Raw genomic sequence first — 12,871 nt, forward strand, 5'->3', positions numbered from 1 at the left:
TGCAGAAAATAGCCCCAATGAATGCAGATTTTCATCCGACCATTTAGGTTCATTAGCCAAGTAAAAAATAAATAAAGCTTAGCCCCGAAGACCTGTCTTGGGTATGGCTCGAGTATATAGTGTAGTCACTAGTACCGTAATTCTGAAACATTTTCATAGGACCACAGCAAGCAATATTTCATTATCTTCCATTGAGGACACAGAAACTCAGGAATTCTAAATGTGATTATATGCTGCTACCTACAGGAAGTTTTGACACTGGCAAACAGAAAAAAGCCAACCACAATATATAACCTCACCTCTAACCATCATGCTGATGTCCTAGTGCAGGGGTGTCAAACTCAATTCCATTGTGGGCCGCATCAGCATTATGATTGTTCTCAAAAGGGCCGGTTGTATCTGTAAGATTAATGTCCAGCGCATCCCCTCCTCTTACATTAGATGTCAAGATCCACCCGACCATCAGAAGTTGAGTCCCCCACTCTCCCTTACATGACAGTGCACCCCCCTTTCCTTATGCTGCTGCTGGGAAGAAGCTGGATGCATTGCTTGAAAACAGAAAGTAGGGGTCTGGAGGAGGACCAGAGGAAGGCTGGAGCTCTCCTGCAGCTGCAGGAAAGGTGCAAGGGCCACATGAAATGGCCTGTAGGGCCAGATTCGGCCCGTGGGCCTTGTGTTTGACACCTGTGTCCTAGAGTGTTAGACACCTTTTCCTCGGCTATGCTTAGACAAAGACTACGTATGTTTTTCCTAGCTCGTTTATTCATTTTTTTGTGTGACTTTAATGAAGACTTCAAAAATTCTGCTCAAGCTGGTCTTTATACAGCAGCTACAAGGATTGGTGTATCCTAAGCGACATCTTTAGAGGCTGTACCCAGACGCTACTTGACTGGAAGGTTGGGGGCTACCTTGAAATGTAACCATCGGCATTGGGCTCTGCTTTGTGAGGCTTTTCAGACCTTTGTGTACTGTGTTAGTTGGCCCCAGAGCAGTTTTCAGGTCCAGAAACAATCTCTGAAGACTCACATAGACTTTTAATTAACAGATATTCACCTGTTCCAGGATACAGCACTGTGCTCACCCAAGCCATAGTTTCCACAGTTATTTGGGCCCCAGCATCTTAACTGCTTTACAGCCAGCTGCCCATTGCACATGCACGAGCCACGTAGCGCATTGTGAATGGTTCCGCAGTTATCAGGGATCTGTGATGGGGAAGAACTTCTGAGAGTGGGTACCTGTCAAAATCAGGTGCCCGCTGTCCTCATTCATATCAGGGTCTGTCTCTGACCCTTCAATGACTGTGATCCAAGCCGGGTCTGCCACCGCTGTTGTGATTTCTTATTCAGTTTCACAACCCCAACAGTCATAAGAGGCTGTTTTGGGGTCATACAGTCTTTATCAATGGACTTAGCTATATAAGGGAATGTTTCAAACCTTTTTGTTTTTATGCAGTGCTAATCAGCCTGCTGTTATAGACTTTGGGTGTTTTAGAGCTGTGGCTGCAAGGTCCTTTCCACTATACCCACTGTTGAAGGACTTCCTTTATGCCGACCAAAACTACCCTGAGGCCGCGTACACACGGTTGGTCCAAACCGATGAAAACGGCCTGAAGTCCAGTTTCATCGGTCCAAACCGACCGTGTGTACGACCCATCGGTCCGTTGTCCTTCGGTCAAAAATTAGAGAACTTGCTTTAAAATCGAACCGATGGATGACTGACCATCGGTCCAAACCGATGCTTAGTACACAAAAGCATCGGTTCAAAACCCGCGCATGCTCAGAATCAAGTCGACCCATGCTTGGAAGCATTGAACTTCGTTTTTTTCAGCACGTCGTGTGTTTTACGTCACCGCGTTCTGTCTGATCGGTTTTTGAACTGATGGTGTGTACGCACATCAGACCATCGGTCTGCTTCAGCGGTGAACCGATAAAACCGGTCCGTCGGACCATTCTCATCGGATGGACCGGTCGTGTGTACGCTGCCTGAAAGATCTTAGTCCCCAAATTAGACTGTGCAAAAGCATTTCTCCTTTGAGAAGGATTTTATAAAAATAGCTAGTCTGTGCTCAATGTGAATGCTCCTGTCATCCAGGTCAACAAAGATACCACTGGAAGGGTTGAAGGTATACTCACCTTTGGAGACTGATAGGGAATTGAATTCCCTCGTTAGTTCCCAATTTGAGTTAACTGGTTTCGGCCCTCTGTTTAGTGTTGGTGGTAACTTTGAGATTTTTTTTAAACCATTTCAGAATGAATTAAACCCCTGTGGACAGAATCCTTTCTCTGCTAGGATAAGTACACACATTATAGAGCAGTTGGAAGTAGATGTCTAGCACCTTGAGCTTAAGCTATTATGATCCCCTTATGTGCCCCACATAGGACTGATTGTACAAATGAGTCAAGCACTCTGGCTACTTGCATGGGACACTGATGAGGCATTCAAGAAACAGCTATCCCATCTTTACTCTAACTTTAACTCTTGGCAATGCCTCAGGTGACAATGGTATGCTCTTACCAGAGCTCAGGAGATCTGCAGAAAAGTCAGATGCGCTCCATCCCTCTACCTGTTCTATCTTAGCAGTGCATATTCACAGACCCTTTAACTTCCCACAATTGGATGTGTCTTTGGGTATTGGGCCTCATTGGCAGGTACTCCTTTTAGTTCACAGGCTACTTAATTGGACACAGTGTTTATTTCAGCTGCCCTGCAGAAAGTTACACATATCTGTACCTTTACTCAGACATCTCCAGGTATTCTGCCCTTTGGGACCCCCTGTTCCTGTTTTAGTAGGCACTTGCCCATAGAAGCGGTTTCCCTGTCCTCCCTAGAGTCATTTTATATCTCCAATATTACCAGTCCTCAGTAGTCACCGTCACCATAGGAAACTTCTGTGTTTCCACTGCTCTCTCTTCTAGCAGGGCCCTTATCCCTCAGTGACCTTGAAGGGCACTGATAGTTGTTGACATATCTGGGACCATCTGTTCACCCAGTGCTTTTTTTTTCCCACTTCTTGGTAACCTTCCTTGAAAAGGGTCAGTTTTTCTGGACTCTGATAGATAGAATTCTCTCAAAGGGGGTTACCCCTGCAGGCTTCTGCCTGTTGAAGCTTTACAGATGTCTATACTGTTAGAAACTATCAGTCCAACCAGTGAGGCTAACCAGCTTTGATTAATGCTGAAGTCCTCTGCACCTTCTGAATTAGTGGAATCTTCCCTAGAACTTGGGGACATGCCCTGCCTTGAAATCACCTTCTTTTGTTGACCTTCAGTTTCCCCCTTTGGTATCTGGACATCCGGACTTGAGGTGGCACGTGCAGGTGGTCCCTGTGGTTCTAATGATCCCTGATATGCATCCTTACGTCTTGGAGCCTTCTTTCCCTGATGCCTATTGTTAAAGTTTAAGACTTTTTCTCATCCTTAGCCACTTAAGGACCCCTCACTGTATTAATACGTCATTTTTTTAAAGATGGATATCTAGGTAACTGCAGCAGCCGCTGCCACAACCGAGATATCCATCTTTTCAGTGAGCGGTCCTCTAATTGATAACGGTGGTCTCCGCAAAATCACTGTTTTCGGCGGCGGGAGAGGGACCCCCCCTCCCGCCGCTCTCCCGTGCCCTCCGCCGCTTACCGGAGCTATCGGCAGCGGCGATCGGGTCCTTCCTCCTGCTTGGCTGGGATACGAGTGAGAGCAAGATGGCCCCCACCCGTCTCCATAGCATAGCAGGGTGGAAGCGACGTCAAAACGTCCCTTTCGCCCATGCTTCTTAAAGGGACATTTTCTTGTTGTCATTTTTTCAAATGACAATTTTTTTTTTTTTTGCATTTTAGTCTAAATATGCAATCCAAGGTCTTTTTGATCCCAGATCTAATATTTAAGAGGACCTGTCATGCTTTTTTTCTATTACAAGGGATGTTTACATTCCTTGTAATAAGAATAAAAGTGACCCATTTTTTATTTTTTTGTAAAAATGTATAAAATAAATAAAAATAAATAAGAACCAGCACAGAAGCGAACGCATACGTGAGTAGCGCCCCCATATTAAAACGGTGTTCAAACCATACAAGTGAGGTATCACCACGATCGTTTCTGTTTGCCAGTGTCCAATTCTCCAGTAGGCAACAACATATAACCCAACTGTTTTAGAATTCCTGTGTCCTTCAATGGGCTTCAAGAAAAAGGTTTTATGGTAGATCCAAAAATCGTATTTATCAGTAAGTGAAGAAGACTTTTAGACCCACATTGCCATGTAAACCTATGCAGAGGCCTATTGCCCTGGCCAGTGACTGGAGTGAGCAGAAACTGTACATATAATATTAAAATTCTTGATAATAATTATCTCTTCTAGATCTCCCCAGCACAACACATGCCCTGATGTGTTTTGTGTGTAATATTTTAAGCATTTCAGCAGAAACACATGTGTGTGCCAGAACATTGTTTATAATTCTTAATTATAATTCATAATTTATAATACAATTAACAAAGTCAACAAAATGTTTGCACCTTACTCCCATTGGCCCAGGTAAATTGAGTGAATTGACCCAGGAAATTACCCAGAATGGACTTGGAGTGTTTTAAATATGTAACTTAGATGTCCACCCTACATTGTGGTAGCACTATCTAGAATATATTGTATTATCTTCTACCTGTACCATGTCCCCATGGCTGTGCTTAGAAGTAAGGTTAAAGGGGTTGTAAAGGAATTTTTTTTTCATAATAAGCATCCTTTACCTGCAAACATTCCTCTTTTCACTTCCTCATTGTTCGTTTTTGCTCAGAAGTTGCTCTATTTCTTCTCTGTTCTGTTCACTTCCTGCTTGTCTGATTTTACTGACCACCGTGATGGGAGGCTTTACTGCGGTGGTCAGTGACGTGCTCGCCCCCTCCTGGGAACTACATCTGTGCGGCAGGACGCTCTATACATGTTAGAGACTTCAAGGAGGTGTGAATTACTGGGCGTGCCACAATTCATACTGGGAAATGTAGTTCTTACATGAACAAACGATGCAAACCAGGAAGTGAATGAGAGAACAGAAACTAGAATGCCTGAGGTGATTTAGATGAAGGAATTTAATAGGTATTTAACAGAATCATTACACTATTCTGTCTGTCTACCTTGCAGACATTAATTTTAGGCAAACATTTTTTTTCCTTTAGTGACCCTTTAAGGCTGATCAGGGTAATGGCTTTTGTTCTCCCACCATCTCCTATCACCCAGTGAGTTAAAGGGACAAACACAGAGATTCTTTACACTGCTATTTTTTTTTAACCAAATATATTCATTTTATGACACCTACTGTTGAGAGAGTTGCAGAGAACCAAATCTACTAGTCCGGTTGTCCTACAACAATATGTTATCTATATGAAAATATGAAGGCATGTATATTTGTGGACATATAATCATGGAGCATTAACAGTTGATAGAAAAATAGTCAAGTAGTTACACTTTTTTTTTTTTTTTTTTAGTTTGGAGGTAGGCCACCATTGGAGTTCAGAACAGGCTAAGAACATGCATTTGCATTATGGCTGAAAAAAATATTTTATAGTATAATAATTTTCAAACAAATAAGTGGAAGTCACCACAATAATTGGGTATCAGGGTGATTTAGTTCCAAGTTATATTATCCTAGGCTCAATTTCCATTGTGGACACAGTCTGCATTGAGTTTCTGGGCCAGATCCACGTAGCCTGGCGCATTGTTGCGGCTGCATAGCGTATCTCTGATACACTACGCCGCCGTAACTTACAGTGTATTTTCCTTATCCTCAAAGAATTTGCGCCGTAAGTTACGGTGGCGTAGTGTAACTTTGGCGGCGTAAGGGCGGGCAATTCAAATGGATGTGATGGAGGCGTGTTTTATGTAAATACATTGTGACCCAACGTAAATGCCGGTTTTTTTTAATGGCACATGCGCCGTCCGTGGGGGTATCCCAGTGCGCATGCTTGAAATTAACCCACAACAAGCCAATGCTTACGACGTGAACGTCATTCTACGCAAAGCCCTATTCGCGAACGACTTACGCAAACAACGTAAAAAATTAAAAATTCGACACAGGAACGACAGCCATACTTAACATAGGATACGCCTCATATAGCAGGGGTAACTATACGCCGAAAAAAGGCTTACGGAAACGACCAAAAAAATGCGCCGGCCGGACGTACGTTCGTGGATCGCCGTATCTAGCTAATTTGCATACTCGACGCGGAAATAGACGGAAACGCCACCTAGCTGCCAGCGTAAATATGCACCTTAGATCCGACGGCGTACTAAGACGTACGCCAGTCGGATCTAGCACAGCTTCAGGCGTATCTTGTTTTGTGGATACAAAACAAAGATACGCCGGAGCAAATTTTAAGTTACGAGGCGTATCAATAGATACGCCAGCGTAACTTCTTTGTGGATCTGCCCCTCTATATCTATCTCATTTTGTTGTGAGCTTTTGTGGGTGCTCAGATTTCTTTACACTACCCTGACTGGTTCTCAAGGGTGCCTGTGTTAGGGACATAAGACTATAAGGCTCCTTTAAGAACAAAGATTCGGATGTGTGGTTCTGTGTCAGTACTATGAAACTTTGCAAACTATGTCATCACAATACAATATAATGCAGTAATATGGTAGAACCATGTATTGAAGAAAACACTTCAAATAAAAAAAAATAGAAAAACACATGTGAGAAGTTGTAATTGTAGAATTACCAAGACTTACTTTAAATTTAAGTGGGAACTTCTTCAAAGCCTATCCCTCTCCTCCAATTATACCTCCACTCCAAGTCACCCCAAGAATATCCCTTTTAGGCATGGTATTTTTACTCAGTTATTTTACAATGCAATCTTGGATTCCTGAGCATGAGAACAGGGGAATGGTTCTGAGCCTTAGGCCTCGTACACACGACCGGATCTGTCCGATGAAAACGGTCCGCGGACCGTTTTCATCGGACATGTCCGCTCGGAGATTTTGGTCTGATGGTTGTACACACCATCAAACCAAAATCCGCGCGGACAGAATACGCGGTGACGTGACGACGATGTGAAGGCGACGTGAAGGCGACGATGACGCGGCGACGTGCGCGAACCCGGAAGTTAAATGCTTCCACGCATGCATCGAAACACTTCGACGTCATGCGCGGGTTCTCGGGCCAGTGGACATGTCCGATCGGTCATACTGACCATCGGACATGTCCGGCGGACATCGTTCCAGCGGACAAGTTTCTTAGCATGCTAAGAAATTTTTGTCCGCCGGAAAACGGTCGGCTGGACAAATGTCCGCTGGAAAACGGTCCGGTCGTCTGTACAGACGACCGAACATGTCCGCGGAAACTGGTCCGCGGACCAGTTTCAGCGGACATGTTCGGTCGTGTGTACGAGGCCTTACCTATGCTCTGTTCCAGATCAACCTACAATCTACACAAGACTTCTTTTCAGGGCAATACGAAAGGTAAGCATTAGCAGTGGATTGGGGTGGGCTATTAAGCAAACCTGTTACTTTGCTCATTTAGGGAAAAGTACAAATTTGCTTTACGGGAGCTATAAAATAAATGTAACTAAACACCAAATAAAATGTAGTTTTATTAAAATATTAAATTTGTTACAATATGACTAAACTGTGCTATGAAAAGTTCAACCAGTAGAAAAAGGAATTGCAATGTTATCATTGGGGCCAAAAATAATTAAGAAGCATTGTATATACATCTACAATACAAGATAATAAAGGAGGAATTGTATTGATTATATACAATAAAGCATGGTCATCTTGACTATTTACAATATTTTACAACTTTCATTTACCTCACTTAATATATATATTACAAAAAAAAAATGTATGGGAAGTAAAGAAAAAGAAACGTTGGCATCAGAAAGTCTCTATATACTTTTTTTAAACTTTTTAAGAAGTGTTATTTATTGAGCTCTTTTTTTTTTTTACTTATACATTTTTTTTTTTTTAAAGATGACAATATGCTGACTAATACTGATGGCTAGGTTAAACAATGAATGAATACAAATGTTTCTAGGAATGTATCTTTTGTTTATTAGGTAATTACAGCATATGAATAAACTGGCATTTGTGTCTAACAGTGGTAGCACCTACTGCCTTTGTCTTTCTCTACATGGCCTTATGCATCCACCATGACATGGGTAAGGTGTGGGCTCACTGGTGGGAGTAAGGAGAGGTTGCCATTTCCACAGCTCTGACACATGATTGGAATATCGCATCAAAGCGGAGTTCCGCCTAAAAAAAATTTATTAAAAGAAATGCAGCTACAAATACCGCAGCTGCAGACTTTTAATATATGGACACTTACCTGTCCTGGGCGACTGCGATGTCGGCACCCAAAGCCGACCTGTCCCTCGGCTCTTGGGTGCTGCCACCGCCATCTTCGATAAGGGAATCAGGAAGTAAAGCTTCACTTCCTTATTCCCTACTGCGCATGCGCAAGTCGCACTGTGCGATCCCACTGGTATCTGATGTCTTCTGGGACCTGTGTGTCTCCCAGAAGACAGCGGGGGGGGGGGGCGGAGAAGGTGCCGGACGTGGCGTAGGTCACTGCAGCGACCTATGCCCAGAAGTGGGAGCAAATACCAGGATTACACAGGTATCTGCTCCCTTCTCCCCCTGAAAGGTGCCAAATGTGACACCGGTGGGGTGGAGGATTCCGAAAGGCGGAAGTTCCATTTGGGTGGAACTCTGCTTTAAATTTGAATGGTGCAAGAATCAATGACTATCAACCGGATGCCTCTTGCTGCTATAGTAGAAAAATACATACAGTAGGTGTAAATAATTACATCATGAGGGTCTTTCGCACATCCCCTTGTGAAAAAAAGAGGTCTTGACTGCGGTCTTGTATAGCAATCAGAAGTGTCTGTAAGCATTACAACAATGAAATAGGTATAGGACTTCAACATTTCTCAAAGAGTAGTTTGTGTTACCAAAATGCCTTGTACACACGATCGGGATTTCCGATGGAAAAAGTCAGACGGACATTTTCCATCGGATATTCCGATCGTGTGTAGCCCCATCTGAGTTTTTTCATCGGATTTTCCAATGAATTCCGTCAGAGTTTAGATATAGAACATGTTCTCTTTTACTCCGATGGAATTACGTCGGAATTCTGATGTGATTTGGCCGTGATTTTAATTAAAAAAACATTTTTGGAGTGCGGCTGTCCAAGTTTCCTTCATATTTTTGCATCACTATTGCATTGCCGGCACCCATGGTTTGGTTCCAGTGAGGAGGTTCTTTGAAGACTACCGAGCGGTTATTTTCTCTCTCTACTTTGTCTTGAATTATTTCAAGATCGTGAGCATTTTCTGTAGGTTCAACGTAAAATAATTTGCAGAAGTAGCCACTTTTTTGGCCATTCATATTTGTTTTTTGTGCAACAGAATAAAAGACCAACAGTTAAAATGAAAATTTACTATCCACCAAGTATACAAAATATGTATAGGGAAAGATACTGGTGGCAGGTTATGTTGGCTTTGTCATCACTTCTTTTAACCACTTCCCGACTGCCTACCGTCTACCACAGGTATACAGCGGCAGGTCGGCTCTATTGCGCGAAACAACGTACCTCTATGGCATTTTGTGCAATAGACACCGGCGCCGCGCGTGCCCTTATTGGACAGAGGAGAGCCAATCAGTGGGTCCAGCGGACCCCGATGTTCACCGGCCACCCACGATCGCTCCCCAGAGAGGCAGAATGGCAATCTATATGTAAACAAGGCAGATCGCCATTCTGACAGGGAAGAAGATAGAGCTCTTGTGTTCCTGCTAAGCACTGAGGGCCAGATCCACATAGAAATGAATCGGCGCAGCGCATCAGAGATACGCTACGCCGCCGTAACTTTTCCGGCTTTGGTTCGAATCCTGAAAGATTGCGCGCCGAAAGTTACGGCGGCGTAGTGTATTTCTGGCGGCGGAATTCAAATTGGCAATTAGGGGGCGTGATTCATTTAAATGAAGCGCGCCCCCCGCGCCGATTGAACTGCGCATGCTCCGTTTCGAAATTTCCCACCGTGCTTTGCGCGAAATGACGTCGCAACAACGGAATTTTTTTAACTTAGACGTGACTTACGTCCATCCCTATTCACGGACGACTTACGCAAAAAAAAAAAAAATTCAAATTTCGACGCGGGAACGACGGCCATACTTAACATGGCAAGTCTATCTATACGCCGCAAAATAGCAGCTTTAACTATACGCCGGAAAAAGACGACTAGAGACGACGTAAGAAAATGCGACGGCCGCGCGTACGTTCGTGGATCGTCGGAAAAAGCTCATTTGCATACCCGATGCGGAAAACGACGCAAACTCCACCCAGCGGACGCCGAAGTATTGCATCTACGATCCGAAGGCGTACGAAGCCATACGCCTGTCGGATCAAACCCAGATGCCATCGTATCTTGGTTTGAGGATTCAAACTAAAGATACGAAGCGGGAAATATGAAAGTACGCTGGCGTATCAGTAGATACGCCGGCGTACTATCACTGTGGATCTGCCCCTGAGTCTTTAAATCCTTACTCCAGGGTTTAGAGAACTTTAAATAGTTTGTTTGGTCCAGTTTGGTGCAAAGAGTTCACAAAAAACTGGAGGTACACATTAATCATCATATTGTTAACATACTATAATGTATAAACTGTACTCCTGCCCACATCCAGGTGTCCAAATTTCAGTTGAAGGATAATAAGGTTATTCAATATACAACGGTAAACATTGGCAGAAATATATTTACAAACACCTCAGACTTGGTACGGAATATAACCATAAAAAATTATTAACCTAGACCCCATTCGCAACTGAGACATTTTTCTGCTTGTTTCCCTATGCCTGACTATGCCAAACATGCTGAAGCCTATTCTAATGCCGCATACACACCATCACTTTATGTGATGAAAAAAAAATGACGTTTTTGAAACTTCAATTTTCAAAGACGAAGTTGCCTACACACCATCGTTTTTCTCACAATGTTCTTGCAAAGTGAGGTTACGTTCACCACGTTTTACCATTGAAGCTTGCTTCATAAGTAGCTTCTGGGCATGCGTGGATGAAAAAACGTCTTAGAAAACGACGTTTTTTCCTACACACGGTCAATTTCTGTGAAGTAAAAAGTGCACTTTTGAAAAACGACACATAAAATTGAAGCATGCTTCAATTTTTTTTGGTCGTTTTTTACAAGACATAAAACAACGTTTTCCCCCACACACAGTCAATTAAAGTGACGTTTTTAAAAACGTCATTTTTTTTTCATCACATAAAGTGATGGTGTGTACGCGGCATAATTGTCTCTGTTCACACTTGCACGCTCAGTCACCCCACACTTGATGCTCAAAAATGTACATGAGCTTTTTTTTTTTTTGCATTTTCAGGTATTTTTGCCCCCACAGACTTTATTAGTTGCACCTATACAATATTCATGTTTGTGCTTGTTTTTGTTTTGTGCCTGAAAAACTCTGCTCCTCGTCTAGAACTGCTCCCCCTTTGCTCAGCTTAGGAAACAACCACCCAAGGTTTGATACACATGCAAAAACGCTTGTTAACCACTTGTAAGATGTCCAAAAAATGCTTCAAAATACTGCTCGGATACACAAAACACAAAAATGAAAGTAACTGAGGTTGACTAACTAAAGAAATAGAACATGCTCACAATTGTATGCTCACTATGCAAAGTGAATGTTCCAGTAAAAATCCTGATTTTATTTCTCTTGATTGGTTATTGGTTTATTGAATACAGCTTCACCTTCCTTACTAAGTAAACATTGGCTTGGTAAGTAAATGGACTCTTCTCTACTAGTAAATCAAACCCATTGGTTATAGAACACAGGTAGGCAGTGCCCTTTCTGCCTCGTGGTAAGATTAGTCTTTTGTCTCAGGTGGTATTTTCTAGCAATATCATGAGATAAGCATTCTAAAGCCTAGTAGACATGGGCCAAATGTCAGGCGCCATTGGCCAGTTCAATAGAAACCAGCCGACATTCAGTCCGTGTGTATGGCGGCCGATCTGACAGAAGCCAGCGGTTTGGCCGGCTTCTGTCGAAGGCTCATGACTGAAAAAGGTCACCCAACTGCCTCCTGATCAGAGTGTTTTGTTTCCCAGTCAGGACACAATATAACAGCAAAGAAGATCGCTGTACTAACATCGTATTTTTAGTACAGCGGCTCCGACCTGAGCTGTCAGTTTTTTCCGTTCAATCATTGGGTTGAACGAAAAAAAATAAAAAAAAATTATAGTGCTGTGTACAAGGCTTTAGTGTCCTTCATGGCCTTCTGCCAACATGGCATGGATATAGAAACCTATATTACTGCCTATAATGCTGCCACTATTGTTGACTGACTGATCTAGTTACCTCTTATCCATACAGATTAGTAGAGGATTAAGTCCTTCCTTTGGGCCCATTCAAGTTTGGACTAGATCCTAAGCCCTTATAAAGGGCTATGTTCTTGCCCCCAAACGAGTTGGATGTTTAATATGTAAACCATTAAAGTAATATTAAAGTATTGTTTTTTTTTCTTAAAAAATAACAAACATGTTATACTTACCTGCTTTGTGAAATGGTTTTGAACAGAGCAGCCGAGATCCTCCTTTTTTCTGGTCCCTCTTCGGTGCTCCTGGCCCCTCCCTCCTGTCGAGTGCCCCCACAGCAAGCAGCTTGCTATGGGGGCACCGAGCTGAGCCACAGCTCCCTGTGTCCAGTCAGACATGGAGTCCTGGTTCACCCCACCCCCTGGAGCCAATGGCGTCGCTGCTGTGTCTCAGCCAACCAGGAGGGAGAGTCCCGGAGGGCCGAGACACTCATGTACTTTGCTGAATAGAGATGGGGCTTAGGTAAGTATTAGGGGGGCTGATACACACAGTTTTTTTTATCTTAATGCTTAGAA

Source organism: Rana temporaria, chromosome 1 (assembly GCF_905171775.1).
Source record: "Rana temporaria chromosome 1, aRanTem1.1, whole genome shotgun sequence".
Taxonomy (NCBI): domain Eukaryota; kingdom Metazoa; phylum Chordata; class Amphibia; order Anura; family Ranidae; genus Rana; species Rana temporaria.